A 20,719-nucleotide genomic window follows, 5' to 3' on the forward strand; every position below is an offset into this window, starting at 1 on the left:
GAGTTGTAGTTCAGCAACATCTGGGGACCCACAGGTTGAGAAAGGCTGGTTTAGAGGAAAGCCAAGTAAGGGGTGACATCACTGAAGTTTGTAAAACAAAGCATGGCATAGAGAAAATGGATCGAGAAAAGTATTCATCTCTCCCCATATCGCTAGAACTTGTAGACATCTAATAAAGATGAATGTTGGAAGATCATCACAAAAGAAGGTACTTTCTCACACTGCACAAAGTTAAACTATGGAACTCACTTCCAAAGGAGGCATTAATGGTTTAGCATTACCTGTGCATCTATTCTAATCAGCTCCCCCATTTTAACCTGGGTTTAAAAACAGACTTTAGGGTGTCGTTGGAACCTTGAACCATGATTGAGGCTGATAAGAAAAAGAGGAAAGAATTCATGCCAGACTTGGAGATGGGAAGATGGCAGGGAGGGGGGTAGTCCATAGCCCACTCCCAGACTTTTAATACCCAATTTGATTCATGCCCGAATTATGTCTGCACAAGACTATAGAGTTATATAATGTATTTTTCTCCATTGTCTGTGAGGATACTGGGTACTTGTGCTAGAGGTCTTTCCAGGAAACCAAATGCCATTTTTTGCATTACTGTGGTTGCATAACAGCTACTAATTAGACTGCCTATTATTTCAGTATTCAGTATTCACTGTTCACTGTCTTGCTCTTAAAAGATAGTAGGAATTTTTTCAGCTAAAGTAAGGATAAGGAACCTGTGACACCTCCATAAGTTGTTGGACTCCAGTTCCCATCAGCCCCAGCTAGCCTGGTCAATAGTGAAAGCTAATGGGAGCTGGAGTCCAGGAACATCTGGAGAGGTTTCCCACCTCTGGACATTGTTAAACTGAGCACCACCACCTCTGCTTCCCCAAATTTCCCAATGGTGATGAAGGACTTAGCTATACAGCATTTTCAACATGAAGTAAACCTCCTGATCTAGCCTTAGTGATGACCCCAAAAAGGCTCTGTTCATTCACAGCCCATGTCCCTCAAAAATCCACTGCATTCAGGGTCTGTCTGGAGACAGACAATAGCTTTTTTCAGAGAGCTGAAAGTGGTACGACGGAGGCATCATTGGTCATAAGCATGTGCACACTCATTTCTTTTGACTCATTCTTGTTTTCTCCAGTCACACAAATTGCCCTAATTTAAGATCCCCATTCCCTGAGACCTTTTCATAATATGCATGAATAGCCCTAAAAGTGTAAGGAATTGTGTCAAATGCACAAGTACATGAGCCCAGCTGCAGCTAAGCAGGGCTAGGTATTTTATAAAGGGTGAAATAGCTCTTACTCAACTTAGTTAAGCAACTTGGTGCCATCCAGATGTTGTTGGACCACAACTCCCATCAGGCCCTAGGCAGCATGGTTAATAACCAGGGATGATGGGAATTGTGGGTCAAAGCATCTGGAGGGCTCAGGACTGAGCTAGGCTGCCATAAAGTGATTCTGCCTGACAAAGCTTTTTGTGCAATCAACATGCACTTTAAGTGATGATACAGCAATCACCCAAATCATGCATTCTAGCAAGACGTCAACATATATTTTAAAAACTATTCCACTAATTTCCATTGCCCCTTGGTATATTTCCTGCTCTCTTTCTGAACTCTGTAAAGGAATATTCCCCAGACTTCGTGTGATGGTATCGCAACAGCTACCCTGTGGCAGGGATTCCCAGCAAAAGTGCCAAGATCCCTATGGAGTTTGAGGCAGCAGCGAAAAGGCAACGATGTGGCAGAGGCCAATGGCAACTAGAACAGTAGCAACATTTGGCAGCTGTTTACAGTTATATTCAATTAGTCCCTTTTAAACATTGTTGCAGAAGGAAGTTCTTTAAAGTGTGTGGCGAGAATAAGCTGCCTGATTCTCCAGACTTTTTATACATCGCATGCTGAGCGACTTAAGGTACAGTTCTATGAATGGACACATAATGAGTTCAATGAGACTTACTCCAAGGAAAGCCTTTAGTGGTTTTTTTTTAAAAGAAGCTAAGTTTTAAAAAGAAAAACTGCATCAGGGTTGTAGATCAGTGGTAGAACATCTGCCTTGCATACACAAGGTCCCAAAATGTCATTTTGCCATCAAGGCAATGTTGGCATGGAGTTGTGTCACATGGCAAGGAACGAGAGGGTGGATTCTTTGGGACCAAGAGTCTTGATAACACAGCACCAGACTGCTTATTTATTTTTGCATTTATGTATTGCATTCATGTCCCACCTTTCCTCATTTAATTCCTATAGAAACCCTGTAATGTAGGCAAGGCTGAGAGGCAGTGAATGGACCACAATCATCTAGGGAGCTTCATGGCCTGAGATATGAACCCTGGTCTCCCAGGTCCTAGTCCAATAGGACCACACCTGCTCAGACTATTCTGTCCATTTCAAATACTAATATTTGTCCTTCAGGGTTATGGAGCCCTAATAGTTCACCAAGGTCCATCAGAGCAATAATAGTTTATAGGATGAGTGTTGGATACAAGCTTTGGAGCTTGTTGAGGTAGTTTTGTCCTTCGCCTCTGGTCATCTGCCTGGTGTAAACACCAAGCAGTTAAGCATCCAATTTCAAAGTATCTCCTTCCTTCAATCAATGCTTAACCCTGCATGCAAAACAGTGTATGCAAATCCAAAAGTGCTTTCAAACAACCTGGGCACAAGCCACCATTTGCGATTAGGGGCGGGGCCTCCTGGACATGGGCGAGGCTTTGCAAAGAAGTTTATTTCTGGGCTTTCCCCATTTGTGCAACTTTATTGATCCATCCCATCTACCTGTGTATTCCCCCCTCCCCTCAACCAGAGAACAATAAGATATTGAGGAGGCGACAGGAGAGAGGCATATCTTCGGTGGCAGCAAGCGATGGCAGCAGTCGTCTCCGTCGACCTGCCCCTTTAGCAATGAATGATGCGAGCGCTCTGGAATTGGGGACAGGGCTGCCTGCGGTGGGAGGGCGGGAGGGGGAGTCCGGCTGCCCAACGCCCCTCGGGCGGCTTGCACCAAAGTGCGGCGTTGGGTTACATCAGCAAAGCAAATGCGAGCCCAAGACGCCGGGCCAACTTCAGAAGCCTCCTTCGCGCGGCTGGCCATGGAATACGCACGATATGTCGAGCCGCTGACTTCAGCCAAGAGCTATTCGCTGGATCTCCTGGTGTTGTTTGATGCTGGACGGGGCGCGCGCGGGGGAGGCGGGGGAGCGCCTGCAAGAGAAAGGGAGAAGCGCTCGCTTGTGTGTGTGTGAGTGTGCGTGTGTTTAGGTCCGCGGGCGAATCAGAGGCGGCGATGGGGGCCGCGTCACCGAGCGCCAAGCCTATAAAGGCATCTCGCGGGCCGTCTCCCCCTGGCAAAGAGAGCTCTCGGCGTGCGCTTGGGACGGCTCGAGCGCGCCCTCCTCTGCCCCCTGGCGTGCGAGCGGAGCTAGACCTCCGGCGGCGGGAGAGCCTTTCTTTCCTTTCTCGCTTGCCCCCTCCACGTCGATTCCTGAGGATCTTACAGTGACCTGGTGGTGGTGCTTGGTGGTGTTGGAAGAGGAGGACGCGAGGGGAGGGCGGGCAAGACTCGGCGTCTGGATTTTGCACGAGCCTCTGGTGGCGCAGCGCATCATTCCACATGGATCTATCTGCCAAGCTTTGACTTGCCCTCGGGGAGGACGCAGCTTCTCTGGCTTCTGAGTCCCGTTTCTCCCCGCCCAGCCTTCCTCGGACTCTCCACTCCCGGGGCCCTTGTCTCCCTTGGGTGCGCCCCGCGCCCCGCCCTCTCCCCTCCCCACCTCTTCTCCCTGGAGCAGCCGGCGTGGCCGGGGCCCCCCGATGTCTTCACTGGACTCCCCGCCGCTGTGGGTGGGGTGTCTCTCTCCGGCGTCCGGCCAGCGGCTTCTTCTCCTTCTTCTCCTCCTGAACTGTAGGCTCCAGGGCCAGTTGCGACTGACAGGCGGCGCGCCCCGCGGCCAGGCGAGTTTCTCGCGCCGTCTACCTTGAAGCTTTGGATCGGGCGCAGCGCAAGGCGTGGGGAAGGCGCGGCGCCCCCCGGCTGCACCTGCGGGGCTGCGGCGGGGGGAGGGCGCGGGGCGGCGGCGGCGGCAACAGCTCCCTCCCCCGCCTGGATTGCGAGCAAGGCTCTTCTCCCCACCCCAGCCCACATCGCCCACCCACTTCGAGGATCTCCGCGCCCCGGGCTCCACATGCATCTCTGAGCCGGAGAGCCGTGGATCCCGGGCGTTCATGTCACCCTTGGGTCGGAAGAGACCAGATCCGAGGTAAGCAGGGGGAGGGCTCTCCGGGGAAACCGCCCCTCTGGGCTGGGGTGCTCAGGGAGTCGCGCAGCGATGGTCTGGCTGGTTGAGGGGCCTGGGATGGGGGCGGGGAGAGACTCGCCTGCTCCGAGGACAGGAGTTTTGGGGCGGCTTCTTCCCACCTCCCCCACCTTGAGAACTCCGCCCTGGTTATTCTGGATCCGCCGCAATCCAGGGGTCTAAACCAGCAGAGTCGGGTGGTAACATTTCAAGAGCGCCAGTAGCGAGGGCCCTCTAACAAAAAAAAGGAGGGGAAACTTGCAGGAGTTAAAAGTGGTATTTTTTATAATTATTTTCTTGGAGAGTGGGCTGTTTCTGTCTCCATCCCGCCATCTCGCGTTGGTTAAGTAGGCTCCTTTGCCTGCCGGGGGGGGGGGCATTTGGGAAATCCCCAGGGAGGTCTTATGGCACGAGCTCGTTTTAGAAGTATAGACTCATCCTCTGGTCATTTCAAGCGGGTTAGTTTAACTTCATTGTTGAACTTCTCAAAAAAATAATAATAGTGAAGGTGATGAGCGCGTTCCAAATAACTGTTTGGCAGTCGTTACGCAGTTACGTCGGGCCGAAGTTGAGAGATAGCCTTGTGAGAACTGGGTCCTGCCCCATAGCTCTCCACTGGTGCGCCTCTGGCAGCCAGACGCAGCGGTTGCTTAGGTTTCTGGAGAATGCGCTTCTTTGCTATATAAGGCCACTCGCAACACCACCCCAGATCCAAATCAGTACGGCTGGGGTCATCTGAACCCGGATCCTATGTCTATTTATTCAGAAGGGAGACCCACTGTCTTCGGTGGGGCTTACTCCCAGGTAAGTGTGCAATTACAATAACTCCCCGCCCTGCAGCTCTAAATATTTTGCCGTCGGCCTGCTCACCTGAAAAGACGCTTCCTCTGGAGAGCTTCAAATGTGGAGGAATTAAATTTGCCTCGTTACTCTCCCTTGGACCAAGGCGATATATATGGTTCTACCTCTCCCGCTTTAGTCTAACAACATCCCTGTGAGGTAGATTAGACTGAGAGACCGTTACCAGCCAAAGGGTCGCCTGGTGGGAGTTTCAAGTTGACTGGGGGGTTGGAACACTTGTCTCTCAGATCCTCCCTGTTATGCCAAGGTTTTCCTCAGCTTCAAGAGTGAAGGGCGACATTTTTTTGCATCCTTGAATAACAGTGCAAGCCAAGACATGTTTACTCAGAAGTTGGACCCGCTGAGTTCAGTGGGACGTACTCCCAGGTAAATCGTTCTAGGTTTTCAGCCAGGTTCGTCCATCCTTGGAGTCCCTGGTGTCTCTCTGGTTTCGCTAGGACGTAAGGGGCTTAAGATGTCCCTGGGGGAACTGATCCTGGAGATGCGTAAAATAAGACTTTTTCAGTGCCGTGTGTCCGGGCTGAACGGGAGGGCTGCGGAAAGGCGAGTCAAGGGACCGTGCGCTCCACAAAGCATTTAAATCGCAAACCTGCTTAGTGCCACGAAAACCCTCAAGACGGCTAGAAGCTTAAGCGGTCGCCTAAACTTTTTCCTGGTTGTCAGCTCCGCCGTCTCACCGTGGATTGTCCTTTCCTTTAAACTAGCAGCCTCCGACTAGCGTCCGCCGGTCGTGTGGGAAAGGAAACCAAAGCGCATGGAAAGAAAGAAAAAGTGCGCTGGACGGGTTTTCCCCAGGCGTGAGCTGGGCACCTCTTGTGGGAATACAGAACCGAGCTTGCTCCCATAATCGCCTCTCTCCAGAGGCCCAGAGTTTCCTGATCCCGATCCTGCTCGTGCTGGGACGGCAACACCAGCCCCGCCGAGCCAGTGCCTCTTTTTGCGCCTCGAAACGTGTCCGAAGCAGCGCTTATCCGACGGCGACGCGCGCTTCGATCGCCCTCTTCTCCTCCCACTGGGAATGGGGAACACGCCCAGCACCGCCGCCTTGCATCGAAGCAGGGACTCGCTCACCTTTCCCCTCCGAGGAGAAATCCTCGGCAAAGGTCGGGAATGCTCTGGGAGCGTCGCGATCCCAAGGGAAAGCGAGCTTGGGTTGCAATTGCCCGAGCCACCTTATTTCCCTAAAGATTTCCGTGGGGTTCGTAGGGGATCTGGAGCCGCCACCGAGCGACGCAGAGGCAACACATTTTGGAGAGGTGCGTGATCTCTCTGGAGAGAGAGAAGGGACACGATTCCCCTCCGGAATTTAAAAAGGTAGTTCGTTAGAGGCGTGAATCTGGAGGAGGTAGTTAATGCATATTCAAAGTTGTTGGGCACAGGTTATTAGCACCCTAGAGCAGGAGAGGATAGGAAATGCCCAGAGAAGGAGCCCAAAACTGGGTTCCATTCTGCATCAGAATCTTCCCACTGATCCCATCCAGGGATGTTTTCGATTTTAGGGCCAGTGACAGGTGGGAGGGGGTCTACTACCATTTGACTTGGAATGCGGAGAGTTATAAGCTGCTTGGGCATGTTACCCAGAATTCAAGAGTAGTAACTCTTTCTTGGGAGTATATACGCATAAAATCACCAAAAGGTCTAGTCGCATCTTAAAGACCAATAATAATATATTTACATAATTAAGGCAGACACTTTCATGGACTACACTTGGCCAGGTGCATTGGATGAAAGCTATTTATTTGTCATAAATAAAATGAGCTGGTCTTTAAAGTGCCACAATATTATTTTTTTAATTCTCCGCCTCCCCCTGCAATAGACTCATATTGGGAAATGCATAAGACCGCAGCATGCTAGCCTAACCAAGAGGTAGGCTGAAAATAAGAGCCATTCACACAGATAGGCTTTTGTGAGAAGATTGCGTGCAATTTGTTTATATAGATTTAACCTGCTTGGTGTATTGAGTCCGGAATTGGTCAAAGGTATCTCTCTCCCTCTCTTTGCCCTGTTAAGAGATTAGCATGTGCAAAAGAGTACTGTAATAATTTGATTAGGGTTGGGGTTTTTTAAATGGTTTCCATGGTGATGGGGCAGCTTGGCTTCCCAAAGTTATACAATTGGGGGGGGGAGGAGGGACATCCCTCCAAAAATATTGAGGAAAGGGGAGGGGCCGGATGCTGCAAACCCAGCAAAGCCAAAGTAGGTGTGGACTGCCCTCTAGTGACAGGTTTGAAATGGTAATTTCACCTGAGCACTAACCGAAGCAGGGCTGCACAACTTGTGGTCCACAAAGTGTGCGGCGGCCCATCAGGAACGCGGTCAAGTTCTGGTGTTTGTTGCTTGTCTGAGGCTGCAAGAACAGGAGAGTTGTCAAGCACATAGGAGGTCAAGAGCCGATTAGAGTCTCTTGATTAGGACCTGGGAGAGCTGAGTTCGATTCCCCTCTCTGCCATGATACTCACTGGGTGACCTTGGGCCAGTCACTTACCTCTCAGGGTCATTGGAGAGAATCAAACGAGGGGAGGGAGAACCATATGCATCGCTTTTAGCTCCTTGGAGGAAAAGGTGGAATATAAGTGCAATAAAAAAAGAATAGCTGTGTGTGGTTTGGTTACAAGGCCTGCCTGGAGGTATACATGAGGGATGGTGACACACCATAAAAGCACTGAAGGCATGAACTGGTGTCTGAATAGTGCATTAAGACTTTTTTTTTAAGTGTTGGCCCTAGCTGGGAGGGGTGAAGGGAGGTGCCCTAGGGCTCCACTTCAGGGAGCAAAAAGTCCTGGTTGGGTCCAAGGGCTGCCTTCCTTTGAAGTGCACCTCTGTGGCTCAGCCATAGGATATGAAAGGATGGCAAAGGAGGACAGCAGTTCTGAGCCTGTACAGAACGCTTTCCCCTCATCACCCACCAACCACAACCAGCCCTTGCAACACCTTGGCTGGAAAGCAATGGGATTGGATGAGGAAGCCGATTTCCTGGCAGGCATTCTGGACCAGAGCAGAACTTATAGAAACTGTAGATTGCCAAGGCAAGCCTTGAAGGGAGCTTTTTGCAGTGTTTTTGCATGCTTAACTACCTCATTGCAAATATGAATATATACACTGGCCCACTGATGAATGCCCTTGTTTGCAAAGGTCTATGGCTACAAGCAGTAAATACGCACTGGATTTGAGTGCCCTAGTTTTAGTAGTTTACATGTGCGGTCTCTCGTTCACTTTATTTTGAGAGCCCTGTGTTACTCTTTAAAGCTTGCTCTTTTTTAAAAAAATGAATGAAAATGAAACATTTCCCCCAAATGTTTACCACTTTTACAACAACATTCAGAAACAACCTTTTAACTGCAGTAATAAATAAAGTAGGATCACATTGGAAAAATTAGCTAAATTGCCCTATAATGCATGTTATAAGTGTGGCACTCCCAAATCAACTCAGCTTCTGTTACTGTATAGAATTCTATCACACAGACAAGCTGGCTTGTCTTGGTGAATAAATTTGCCTAGTAGTCATTGCCAGGCCTTAAGTTCTTTAAGTTCTGAGAGCCAGCGTGGTGTAGTGGTTAAGAGCGGTGGACTCGTAATCTGATGAACTGGGTTCTATTCCCTGCTCCTCCACATGCAGCTGCTGAGTGACCTTGGGCTAGTCACACTTCTCTGAAGTCCCTCAGCCTCACTCACCTCACAGAGTGTTTGTTGTGGGGGAGGAAGGGAATGGAGAATGTTAGCCGCTTTGAGACTCCTTCGGGTAGTGATAAAGCAGGATATAAAATCCAAACTCTTCTTCTTCTTTAGGCATTGTAGCTATTGGCCAAAGTTGAAACAGATAGGGGAACTTTGGAAGGACCACAATGTGGTCAGGCCAAGAAAGGTGTAGCTCCTCCCAAGACTTCAATTCCTGTCTGATTTGTGTTAGCAGAAGTGCAAAATTTGCCCTCTTTGAGGAATGCGGGTTTTTAGTACCAAATACTTCAGTTTTTGATGGGACGCGGGTGGCGCTGTGGGTAAAAGCCTCAGCGCCTAGGGCTTGCCGATTGAAAGGTCGGCGGTTCGAATCCCTGCGGCGGGGTGCACTCCCGTTGTTCGGTCCCAGCGCCTGCCAACTTAGCAGTTCGAAAGCACCCCCGGGTGCAAGTAGATAAATAGGGACCGCTTACTAGCGGGAAGGTAAACGGCGTTCCGTGTGCTGCGCTGGCTCGCCAGATGCAGCTTGTCACGCTGGCCACGTGAGCCGGAAGTGTCTTCGGACAGCGCTGGCCCCCGGCCTCTTTGAGTGAGATGGGCGCACAACCCTAGAGTCTGTCAAGACTGGCCCGTACGGGCAGGGGTACCTTTACCTTTTACTTCAGTTTTTGAGGACAACTTTTAAAACCAGTAATGTGCTTTGTATTAGCCTGAGATTGCAATGGACTACCTAAACACATAATTTCAGATTTAGGCTCATTTATTTGCAGTCTTGTTACCTCACCATAGTACCTCTGTTCCTTTGCAAGCCCAGGTGTTGCAGTTTCTGGTTTAGATAACATAAGGGTGATGTCATCGACGAAAAAGCTGATAGTATGCAATCTCCCATTTATTGTTACACCCACTATTTTCGCATTGTTTCTAACAGACATTGCTAGTGGCTTGATAGAGAGAACAAAGAAAAGTGGTGATAAAGAGCAACCCTGCTTTGCTCCACACTATCAAGAAGAGGTTGGAGTCAAGACCATCCATTCATACTGTGGTAAAGGAGTGTTCATACAAAGCAAAGATTGAGCCTATGAAACACCGGCCCATGTTGAGCTCTAAATATTACCATATTTTTCGCTCTATAGGACGCACTTTTTCCCCTCCAAAAATGAAGGGGAAATGTGTGTGCGTCCTATGGAGTGAATGCAGGCTCCTTAGCTTCAGCGATAGCAACGCAAAGCCTCTGAAGGGAGAGTGCTCCGGAGGCTTCGCATTGCTTTCGCTGAAGCTGCCTGAAGCCCCCGGAGCGCAGTGGGAGTTCCCGCTGCACTCCGAAGGCTTGTGGATAGACGCCCTAAGCCTGGAGAGTGAGAGGGGTCGGTGCACACCGATCCCTCTTGCTCTCCAGGCTTCGCTTCGCTGGAGAGGCGCTGCACAGTTTTCCCTCTCTGTGCAGCGCCCCTTCAGCGAAGCAGGAGGAGAAATGGAAGGGGCTCTGCTTCTCCTCCCGCTTCGCTGAAGGGGCGCTGAGCTGAGAAGGGGAGATTTTTTTTTTCCTGTTCTCCCCCTCCTATGGTCCGGTGCGTCCTATAGAGCGAAAAATACGGTAACATCTTTAGAAATTAACATCTTTAGAAAGATGCATCTGTCATATTAGTGGCTGAAAGCAGACATTTTGTCATGCACATACAACATTTTCAAGTGAACATCTTACTGTATTTTTAATATTTTGTTGAAATAATAAATTATTATTATTATTATTTTATTATGAAAACACTAAAGAGCAATGTTTGAGCTTCCAAGAGGAGTTCAACTTAACCAATATATTGTTCCATCCAAGGTCTATTCACAGCCTTGTCCTCTTGATGTGTATTTGTTTTCAGGTGGCTCTTGGTTGTTCCATTTCATGAACCAGATCAGGGAAATAACCAGATGACTAGTTTGCAAAAGAAGGTAAAAAGGGGGAGGTAAATATACTGGGGGAAATGGCAGAGGGCACACATTCCCAGGAAGTTCTACTCTGCAAAACTGTGCCAGAGAGCATTGGTCAAATGTTAGACATGTCAGCATTTCATCAGTGGGCTCCACTGCAGGATTGGATTGGGTATCCTAACTATGCAAACTATTGAATAATGGGACCAGTTGTCCAGGAAAGCTATGACATTGCATTCTATGGACATTTCAGGCTAAGCAATCCTGAACAATGCAAAGAACTAGCTTACCACTGAGCTTTCTCCTAAGTTTTCATTTCAGATGACCCCAGAGGTTGTCTTTCTAGAGCTGTAACTACAACCTGTTAAACAGGGGTGCTGGGGTTTAAACTATTGTATACCCTTTTTCTTTTCCACAAAATTATTCTAGGGTAGGGCCAGCCTTCTTATTAGGCAAAGTCAGCCGGCAACCTCAGGTGGCAAACAGTGAGGAGCAGCAGCAAGGTGCTATCGGACAGGGTCCTGCAGGTGAACATAAGCAGAGTCTGCTGGATCAGGTCAATAATGACCCATTGATCCAGCATCCTGCTATCATGGTGACCAACCAGATGCCCAAAAGCAGGACTTCAGCCCATCAGCACCACCCCTGCTTGTGATTCCCAGCAACTGATAGGTGCCAATTCCCCTGCCCTACAGTAGCTTAAGCTAGCCTGCTGCCTTTAGGTTCAGTGAAGAACTCTGCCTCATCACCAGTGCTAAACTCCCAGGCAGTCCATGTTCATCCATGGCATGGGAGACACCATCTTGACCTTCACCTGAAGTAGAGAGTTGTTTGGGATCTGCCCTGTTTAAGGGTTGAGATGAAATATAGGGGCTTATCGGGCCTGCCAGCCCCCAGATTATTTGTCCTGGGGTAAAATCCTAAAAAAAGCTCAACAACTTTGGGGCAAAATTGTAGAAAAAGTTCAACAAGTTGAATCTTAAAAAAAAAACCTCAACAACTTTGGGGTTAAATCCAAAAGAAAGCTCCACAACTTTGGGCTAAACTTCAATCCTAAAAACAGCTCGACTTTGGTCGGCCCTCACACATGTTCACTTCATCAAATCTAGCCCTCTTTGAAAAAAGTTTGGGCACCCCTGTCCTAAGGCTTTTGCAAAGAAGGATTTTGAATGGATCAATGTGGCTTTCCCTGATTCACCAGGAGCCCTAGAAGACATGCTCTGTTATCAAGTCTTTTCCATTATAAAGGCAGATAGTCTAGTCACAGGGGTCAGCAAACTTTTTCAGCAGGGGGCCGGTCCACTGTCCTTCAGACTTTGTAGAGGGCCGGACTGTATTTTGAAAAAAAAAAAATGAACAAATTCCTTTGCCCCACAAATAACTCAGAGAGGCATTTTAAATAAAAGCACACATTCTACTCATGTAAAAACACCAGGCAGGCCCCACAAATAACCCAGAGATGCATTTTAAATAAAAGGGCACATTCTTCTCAGGTAAAAACACGCTGATTCCCGGACCGCCCGCAGGCCAGATTTAGAAGGTGATTGGGCCGGATCCGGCCCCCAGGCCTTAGGTTGCCTACCCATGGTCTAGTATACCATGGTGATTTTAAGTATAAAGACGAAGAGAATGGTAGATCTCTTCTAGATCAAATACTATGAAATGCAAAAGTGATCTTATGCATACTGTGTGAAGTGATGCTTCAAGTTGTTTACTGTCAAGTAGATCCACCAATTTTTGCAGAGTTTCTCATGTGAACAATTAAAAGATGTGCAGTTCTTGCTTTTTTTGGCCCTAAACATGTTACCGTACTTGGAAATGTAGGACTTAATTTCAAGTGGCATGTTGATAAGGATGTCTGGCACCTTAATGCCCCCTTTTTTTGAGGGGGGAGCACCAAAAATCAGTCATTTATATAAGGAGAAAGGCCATGTCACTTTGCATTGCAGAAGAACCCAAGTTCATTCTGTGGCATCTCCAGATCGATGGCCAGGTAGTTGATAAAGGAAAGACCTCTGCCCAAAGACCCAGAGAGCTTCTGCCTGGCACAGCACAATGGTACCTCAAGTTACAAATGCCTCAGGTTACAAACGCTTCAGGTTACAAACTCCGCTAACCTGGAAGAGTTACCTCAAGTTGAGAACTTTGCCTCAGGATGAGAACGGAAATCGTGTGCCGGCAGCACAGCAGCAGCAAGAGGCCCCATTAACAGAAGCACAACTCTAGTTAAGAACAGTTTCAGGTGAAGAACGGACCTCTGGAATGAATTAAGTTTGTAAGTAGAGGTACCACTGTACTGTGTTACAGTGTACAGTGTTACAGTGGTACCTTAGGTTAAGTACTTAATTCGTTCCGGAGGTCCGTACTTAACCTGAAACTGTTCTTAACCTGAAGCACCACTTTAGCTAATGGGGCCTCCTGCTGCTGCCGCGCCTCCGGAACACGATTTCTGTTCTCATCCTGAAGCAAAGTTCTTAACCTGAAGCACTATTTCTGGGTTAGCGGAGTCTGTAACCTGAAGCGTATGTAACCCGAGATACCACTGTAGATAGGGTAAGAATCTGACTCAAAACAAGGCAGCATTCTGTCTTTGTCACCGCCTGCTATCACTGGAGCTGCTTAGAGTTGCCACCTGATGGGTAAAAGATCAACTGCATCATGGCTAAAAATTCAGCTTCCATCATCACTGTCTTTACAGCAAAGCTGCAACTGATTGGTGTTCTTTCCCACTTTCCTTGCAGAGCCTCTTTTGAGGAGACAAATGATCTCATTGACTTTGATAGGCTATATCCACAACTCAGACAGCTTTAAATAACAATTCCTAGAAAGTGCAGTTCTGTGAGTTGGGACTAGGGAACATTAATGTAAAATTCTCAGCACATCCACCAGGTGACAGTTCCAGGAATCCTTTGGTGCAGCCATGATGGCTAAACTTGGATAAGGCAGATAATGTATTTTTGGGAGTGTGCAGATGTTCTTAGTCAGGCAGCCCATCCCACTAGCCAGTTAAGAAGAACTGGGAGTTTAAATTAATTTTTAAAAGCTTTAAGGCTTTTGAAGATGATTGGTCCAAAATAAGCCAGTCCTATCCGTTAGGAGGGACGCGAGTGGCGCTGTGGGTAAAAGCCTCAGCGCCTAGGGCTTGCCGATCGAAAGGTCGGTGATTCGAATCCCCGCAGTGGGGTGCGCTCCCGTTGCTCGGTCCCAGCGCCTGCCAACCTAGCAGTTCGAAAGCACTCCTGGGTGCAAGTAGATAAATAGGGACTGCTTACTGGCGGGAAGGTAAACGGCGTTCCGTGTGCTGCACTGGCTTGCCGGATGCAGCTTGTCACGCTGGCCACGTGACCCGGAAGTGTCTCCGGACAGCGCTGGCTCCCAGCCTCTAGAGTGAGATGGGCGCACAACCCTAGAGTCTGTCAAGACTGGCCTGTATGGGCAGGGGTACCTTTACCTTTACCTTTATCCATTAGGGAGAGTGAGATGACCAGGGAGTTGATTTTGAGTGTCATGAAAGGGAAACAGATTGTTAGTTTTTGTTCGTTACTATATTATATTTGTGTTTTTATATTGTGAACTGCCCTGTGTCCCTCAGAAGAAGGGTGGTATAGAAATTCAATAAATAAAAATGAATAAAATTAACCATGGAATCATAGGTCACCTTGATGACCACAAATGTGTACGGTGGTTAGTTTTGTTGTCATCCTTGGTTTTATTAAAAACAAACAAACAGATGAAGAAGCAGCAAGGATCTATACATTGACTGAGCATTTTTGAAGTGTTGATGAGCACTGGAGATGTACAGGGGTTTTGGTTTACTATGCAGTCTGTCAATGGAGGCGTTGGTTTTTTGGTGGGTTTTGGTTTTTTTATTGAAACACAAAACGCAATGCATGCAAATTCAAGATGATCTGTTTTAATTCTGGCTGCCTGGAGATGAAGGAGACTTACAGCTGTTAAAGACTTGGGAGTTTTTATTCTTGCACAAGGTCTCAGAGTTGCAGTGGCGTAGCGTGGGGGGGCGGGGGGCGGGCGCACCGGGCGCAACATCTGGGGGGGCGCGCTCGCAGCTCTCTGCTCCTACCTGGCTCACTCACTCTCTCTCACTGCAGTGCTGGCTGTGCAAATCCGATCCAAGCCACCGGGTCGCCGCCCACTGTGGGGGGGGGCAGGCTTGTGGTGCGGTGTGGAGAGAGAGTGAGGGGCTATCTGGGGGAGGGACAGTGCAGCGGGGGGCGCAAATTACTTGCCTTGCCCCGGGTTAGGGGGCGCAAATTACTTGCCATGCCCCGGGTGCTGACAACCCACGCAACGCCACTGCAGAGTTGCCAGACCAGAACTCAAAAAGTGACACTTGTACTAAGAGTTAGTGACCAGCATAGCTTTTACTTTAAATTCCTTTATGCAGGAGGAGACAAGGAGCCCACAGCTTCTTCCACCTGCTTCCACCTCACAGACATAGTGCCTGATTTACAGTGCAGCTCAAGACACCAGGAATCTTGCTCATTACCCCTGATGTGGAGGGCTAGATCCAAAGATTTGGGGCAGTGGAATTGGGCACAATTGTGTAGAAAGATGTCTATGTTAGGAAACTTACACTAAATAGTTGATATAGTTCCACGAGGACTTTTTAAAAAATGCAAACTGATATGGAAATGTGCCAAGCCAGCTTGGACTGTGGGCCATAGCTGTCAACTTTTCCCTTTTCTTGCAAGGAATACTATTCGGAATAAGGGAATTTCCCTTAAAGAAAGGGAAATGTTGACAGCTATGCTGTGGGCTTAGGCTTAGGCTTTCAGAAACCCAAAGCAAGAGACCAAGCCAAAAGCACCTTTAGACCTCATCTCCAGCTTTGGCTTGGCTTTGGCTTCAGTTTCCAGCTTTGGGTTTCCAAAAGCTGTCACCGAGAGCCGCAGCTGAAAGCCGCAGCCAAAAGACAGGCCAGAGGTTGGAAGCTGCTGCTGTCGAATCCAGAGAGGGGCAGCAGCTGAAGGAGAAGGGCGCATGATGGCAGTGGAACATAATGCCCATGCCAGTATCCAGTGCCAGACTTATGTATAAGCTAAACAAGCAATAGCTTAGGGCCCCACTCTCTTGGGGGGCCCCAAAAATTTTAAAGAAAAAAACTGGATGTACATTTCCAAAATATAAGATAAAAAACAAATAAAATAAAACCTACATACAGCAACAGTGTATTCTGTTGTGTAGGCTCCTATGATGTCAGTAAAGGGCCCTGCCTACTAGCCTGCTCTATAAAATATCACTGGTTTCTCATTTCTATATATAGGGTGCCTACATTTTGCATGTGCCAATGGCTTTAGATACCTATTAGGTCCATAAATCATCATATAGCATATATTCAACACAAAAAACAGCGGCAATTTGTTGTTGACAAAGGGCAGCTGGGCATATAAAGAGCCCCATTACCTTCAGTAGCTTAGGGCCTCATCCAACCTAAATCCGGCCCTGACCATGTCCATTGGCTTCTGCCACTCAAGGTCGTTACCTCAGTCTGCCTCATGGATGTCCCAGCCCTTTTAAACACAGTGACACTTTTTGTGCATAAAAGATGCGCAGGACTTCACTTACTGGTGTCAGCTGCATGAAAATCGACCCATTGTGTCTTCTCTGGTGCCACCCAAATGCACATCCCAAGGGTGCAAATGCGCCTCTTCCCCCAATGTTACGTACGTAAAGATTCCAGGGCATCACCAGTGTGGTGTAGTGGTTAAGAGCGGTAGTCTCGTAATCTGGGGAACTGGGTTCGCGTCTCCGCTCCTCCACATGCAGCTGCTGGGTGACCTTGGGCCAGTCACACTTCTTTGAAGTCTCTCAGCCCCACTCACCTCACAGAGTGTTTGTTGTGGGGGGAGGAAGGGAAAGGAGAATGTTAGCCGCTTTGAGACTCCTTAAAGGGAGTGAAAGGCGGGATATCAAATCCAAACTCTTCTTCTTCTCTTCTTAACCCAATATGTGGTAGAATTCTACCAGAATTAATAAGACTAGCAAGGGTAAACATGGGTGTTTGAAATCCCACAGAGGGGGAAAGCTGCCTTTACGTGTCACTTATGCTAGTCTAATTTGTTCAGGATGTGCTGCCAAAAGGGTCAAATCCAAATGTCTCATCTTCAAGGGGCTGCAGATAATGCTGTAATCCCGCTGAAATCCAGAAGTGTCGGATCTCCTGTTCGTGTAGAATTCATTTGTGTCCTTTGCCTTAGAAGCCCTAATCAGAGCTCCAAGGATAATGCTCCTTGTGGTTACCCAGTGGTGAGGGAAAGGCACTCTGCACAAGTGCAATAGTGCTGGTTTTTTTATTGTGGCAGAACTAACTAAGCCTTGCAGAAATAGGTCCTTTTTTTTTACAGTGTAAACAGGTTTGCTTGCAGGGGCAGGGAGAGGATCCACCCTGGCTCTAATTAAGCACCTGCAAGTGCTCCGGTTTCCTTTGCCCCTGACCTCAGATCCGCTTGGGCAGAACTTTCCAAGAAAGACAGAAATGCCTGCCTGCTAGAACTATGTTCTGAAATATTTACAGTGGAATTTAATGCAGTCCACACACCAGCCTGCTCTTGGTGAGCAAGCTGAAAGGATGGGAAATGCCTGATTGGTCCCAGATTGCCCGTTTGCAAGGCGGATAATAGTTTCAACTAGGATAGGAAAACTCAGCCAAGAGAGAGTTACAGTCCTGCCATTTTTGCAGATGCCTCCTCCTGTTCTCCCTCCCTTCCCTCCCTCTTTCTCTCTTCACTTTACCAGGCCCGACTGGTGCCTATATAACACTTTATGACTGAAAGTTGCCAAATCACTGCTACTTTGATGTGAAAGCCAAAGCATCCCACTTTCTGTAAAGTTTACGTATCAAAGGCCCTTTAAATGTAACCCAATCTGAATTCCCCCTTTTTAAAAAAAATAAAAATATCGAAAACATGCGGAACCAGGGGCAAACCTTAAGCTACGGAAGCTGTTCTGAATCCCAGTGCTAATGCACAGTGGGGAGTCCAGTTTGAGCATGTGCAAAGGGTCTCTCCCATACCAACTAACAGTAGCGGTCAGTGGGGCACAATGGGGCTTTTTTGCTTACCTGCCTTGCCAGTACAGTATTACGTTGCTTCCACTTACTGAGAGAGCAAGTTATTATCTGCAAAGTTCTGAGCAGGCATGCTACTCAGGAGGGGGTCTTTTCTACCATGAGAGTAAGAAGACCCAGGTCAGAGCCTTTCTACTGATTATTTCCATTGGGCCATTCCCAACTCTTCCTTTTTCTTGTTCGCCACAAACTTGGAAGCTTTCGGCTAAAGCACTTAAAACCACATTAGTTGTTGCAACACACGCATGTTGCCCAATCCACTACTGGCAATGGGGCAGAAGAGATATTCTAACATTTTGCATTTTAACGAGGAAGCATGTACAGTGGTACCTCGGGTTACATACGCTTCAGGTTACATACGCTTCAGGTTACAGACTCCGCTAACCCAGAAATAGTACCTCGGGTTAAGAACTTTGCTTCAGGGTGAGAACAGAAATCGTGCAGCGGCGGCAGCAGGAGGCCTCATGAGCTAAAGTGGTGCTTCGGGTTAAGAACAGTTTCAGGTTAAGTACGGACCTCCGGAATGAATTAAGTACCGGTACTTAACCCGAGGTACCACTGTAATTTGCACTTCTCGAACCAGTACGAGAACTGAAATGCAGCTATCATTTGAAATTTGCACTTCTCTGTATTTTGTAACAGTCCTCTAACTAAACAGTGAGTCCAAAATAATAATAATAATAATAATAATTTATTATTTGTACCCCGCCCATCTGGCTGGGTTTCCCCAGCCACTCTGGGCGGCTTCCATAGAAACAAAAAATACAGTAAAATATCACAGATTAAAAACTTCCCTGAACAGGGCTGCCTTAAGATGTCTTCTAAATGTCTGGTAGTTATTTATCGCTTTGACATCTGCTGGGAGGGCGTTCCACAGGGCGGGCGCCACTACCGAGAAGGCCCTCTGCCTGGTTCCCTGTAGCTTTGCTTCTCGCAATGAGGGAACTGCCAGGAGGCCCTCGGAGCTGGACCTCAGTGTCCGGGCAGAACGATGGGGGTGGAGACGCTCCTTCAGGTATACTGGGCCGAGGCCGTTTAGGGCTTTAAAGGTCAACACCAACACTTTGAATTGTGCTCGGAAACGTACTGGGAGCCAATGTAGATCTTTCAAGACCGGTGTTATGTGGTCTCGGCGGCCGCCCCCAGTCACCAGTCTAGCTGCCGCATTCTGGATTAGTTGTAGTTTCCGAGTCACCTTCAAAGGTAGCCCCACGTAGAGCGCATTGCAGTAGTCCAAGCGGGAGATAACCAGAGCATGCACCACTCTGGCGAGACAGTCCGCGGGCAGGTAGGGTCTCAGCCTGCGTACCAGGTGGAGTTGGTAGACAGCTGCCCTGGATACAGAATTGACCTGTGCCTCCATGGACAGCTGTGAGTCCAAAATGACTCCCAGGCTGCGCACCTGGTCCTTCAGGGGCACAGTTACCCTATTCAGGACCAGGGAGTCCTCCACACCAGCCCGCCTCCTGTCCCCCAAAAACAGTACTTCTGTCTTGTCAGGATTCAACTTCAATCCATTAGCCGCCATCCATCCTCCAACCGCCTCCAGGCACTCACACAGGACCTTCACCGCCTTCACTGGTTCTGATTTGAAAGAGAGGTAGAGCTGGGTATCATCTGCATATTGATGGACACCCAGTCCAAACCCCCTGATGATCTCTCCCAGCGGCTTCATATAGATGTTAAAAAGCATGGGGGAGAGGACGGAACCCTGAGGCACCCCACAAGTGAGGGCCCAGGGGTCTGAACACTCATCCCCCACCACCACTTTCTGAACACGGCCCAGGAGGAAGGAGCGAAACCACTGTATAACAGTGCCCCCAGCTCCCAGCCCCTCTAGACGGTCCAGAAGGATGTTATGGTCGATTGTATCAAAGGCCGCTGAGAGATCCAGCAGAACCAGGAAACAACTCTCACCTTTGTCCCTAGCTCGCCGGAGATCATCAACCAGCGCGACCAAGGCAGTTTCGGTCCCATGGTGAGGCCTGAATCCCGATTGGAAGGGATCCAAATGGTCCGCATCCTCCAGGCGTGCCTGGAGTTGTTCAGCAACCACGCGCTCAATCACCTTGCCCAAGAATGGAAGATTTGAGACTGGGCGATAGTTGGCCATACTGGCCGGGTCTAAAGATGGTTTTTTAAGAAGCGGTTTAATGACCGCCTCTTTCAGCGGATCTGGGAATGTTCCCTCACAGAGGGAAGCATTCACCACCCCGCAGAGCCCATCGCCCAGCCCTTCCCGGCTTGCTTTTATTAGCCAGGATGGGCAAGGATCAAGGAGACAGGTGGTTGGTTTCACGCGTCCAAGCAGCCTGTCCACATCCTCGGGGGTAACGGATTGAAATTGATTCCATGCAACTTGACCAGACAGAGCTCTAGCACTCTCCCGCCCCAGCCCTGCTCCCACGGTGGTGTCTAGCTCCTTCCGAATATGAGTGATTTTATCTGCAAAAAACTTTGCAAAATCGTTGCAGGAGATCTTGGGGTCTTTACAAGGCCCCGGTGGTAAAGGTGGTTCCGTTAAATTGCGAACCACCTGAAAGAGTCTCCTGCTACTATTTTCTGCAGATGCAATAGAGGCGGTGAAGAAAGTCTTCTTCGCCGTCGCTATCGCCACTTGGTAGGCTCGACGTTGAGCTCTAACCTGTGTCCGGTCAGATTCGGAGTGAGTTTTCTGCCACCGACGCTCTAACCGTCTCAACGATTGTTTCATCGCCCTCAGCTCCGAAGAAAACCACGGGGCTGTTCGGGCTCCATGCAATCGGAGAGGGCGCTTCGGAGCCAGACAGTCAATAGCCCTGGTTAACTCCGCATTCCAGCGGGCCACCAGGGAATCAGCTGAAAGGCCATCAACATGGGCTAAAGCATCCCCTACCACTC

At 48.7% G+C, this 20,719-nt stretch overlaps 1 protein-coding gene across 2 annotated transcripts in view; it reads left to right on the top strand.

Annotated features, from left to right (window-relative positions):
• The first annotated feature begins 4,001 nt into the window (after nucleotides 1–4,001).
• Nucleotides 4,002–20,719, top strand: part of GDNF (glial cell derived neurotrophic factor) — a 33,973-nt gene continuing 17,255 nt past the window's right edge. The window contains exon 1 of one of the 2 annotated variants that reach the window (XM_083403227.1): nucleotides 4,002–4,260. The gene's annotated coding sequence lies outside the window, so the exon portion shown is untranslated. The remainder of the gene's footprint in view (nucleotides 4,261–20,719) is intronic. The other variant, XR_014502807.1, reaches the window with a different exon arrangement.

The sequence above is a fragment of the Podarcis tiliguerta genome (genome assembly GCF_965153285.1).
Source record: "Podarcis tiliguerta genome assembly, chromosome: 11".
Taxonomy (NCBI): Eukaryota; Metazoa; Chordata; class Lepidosauria; order Squamata; family Lacertidae; genus Podarcis; species Podarcis tiliguerta.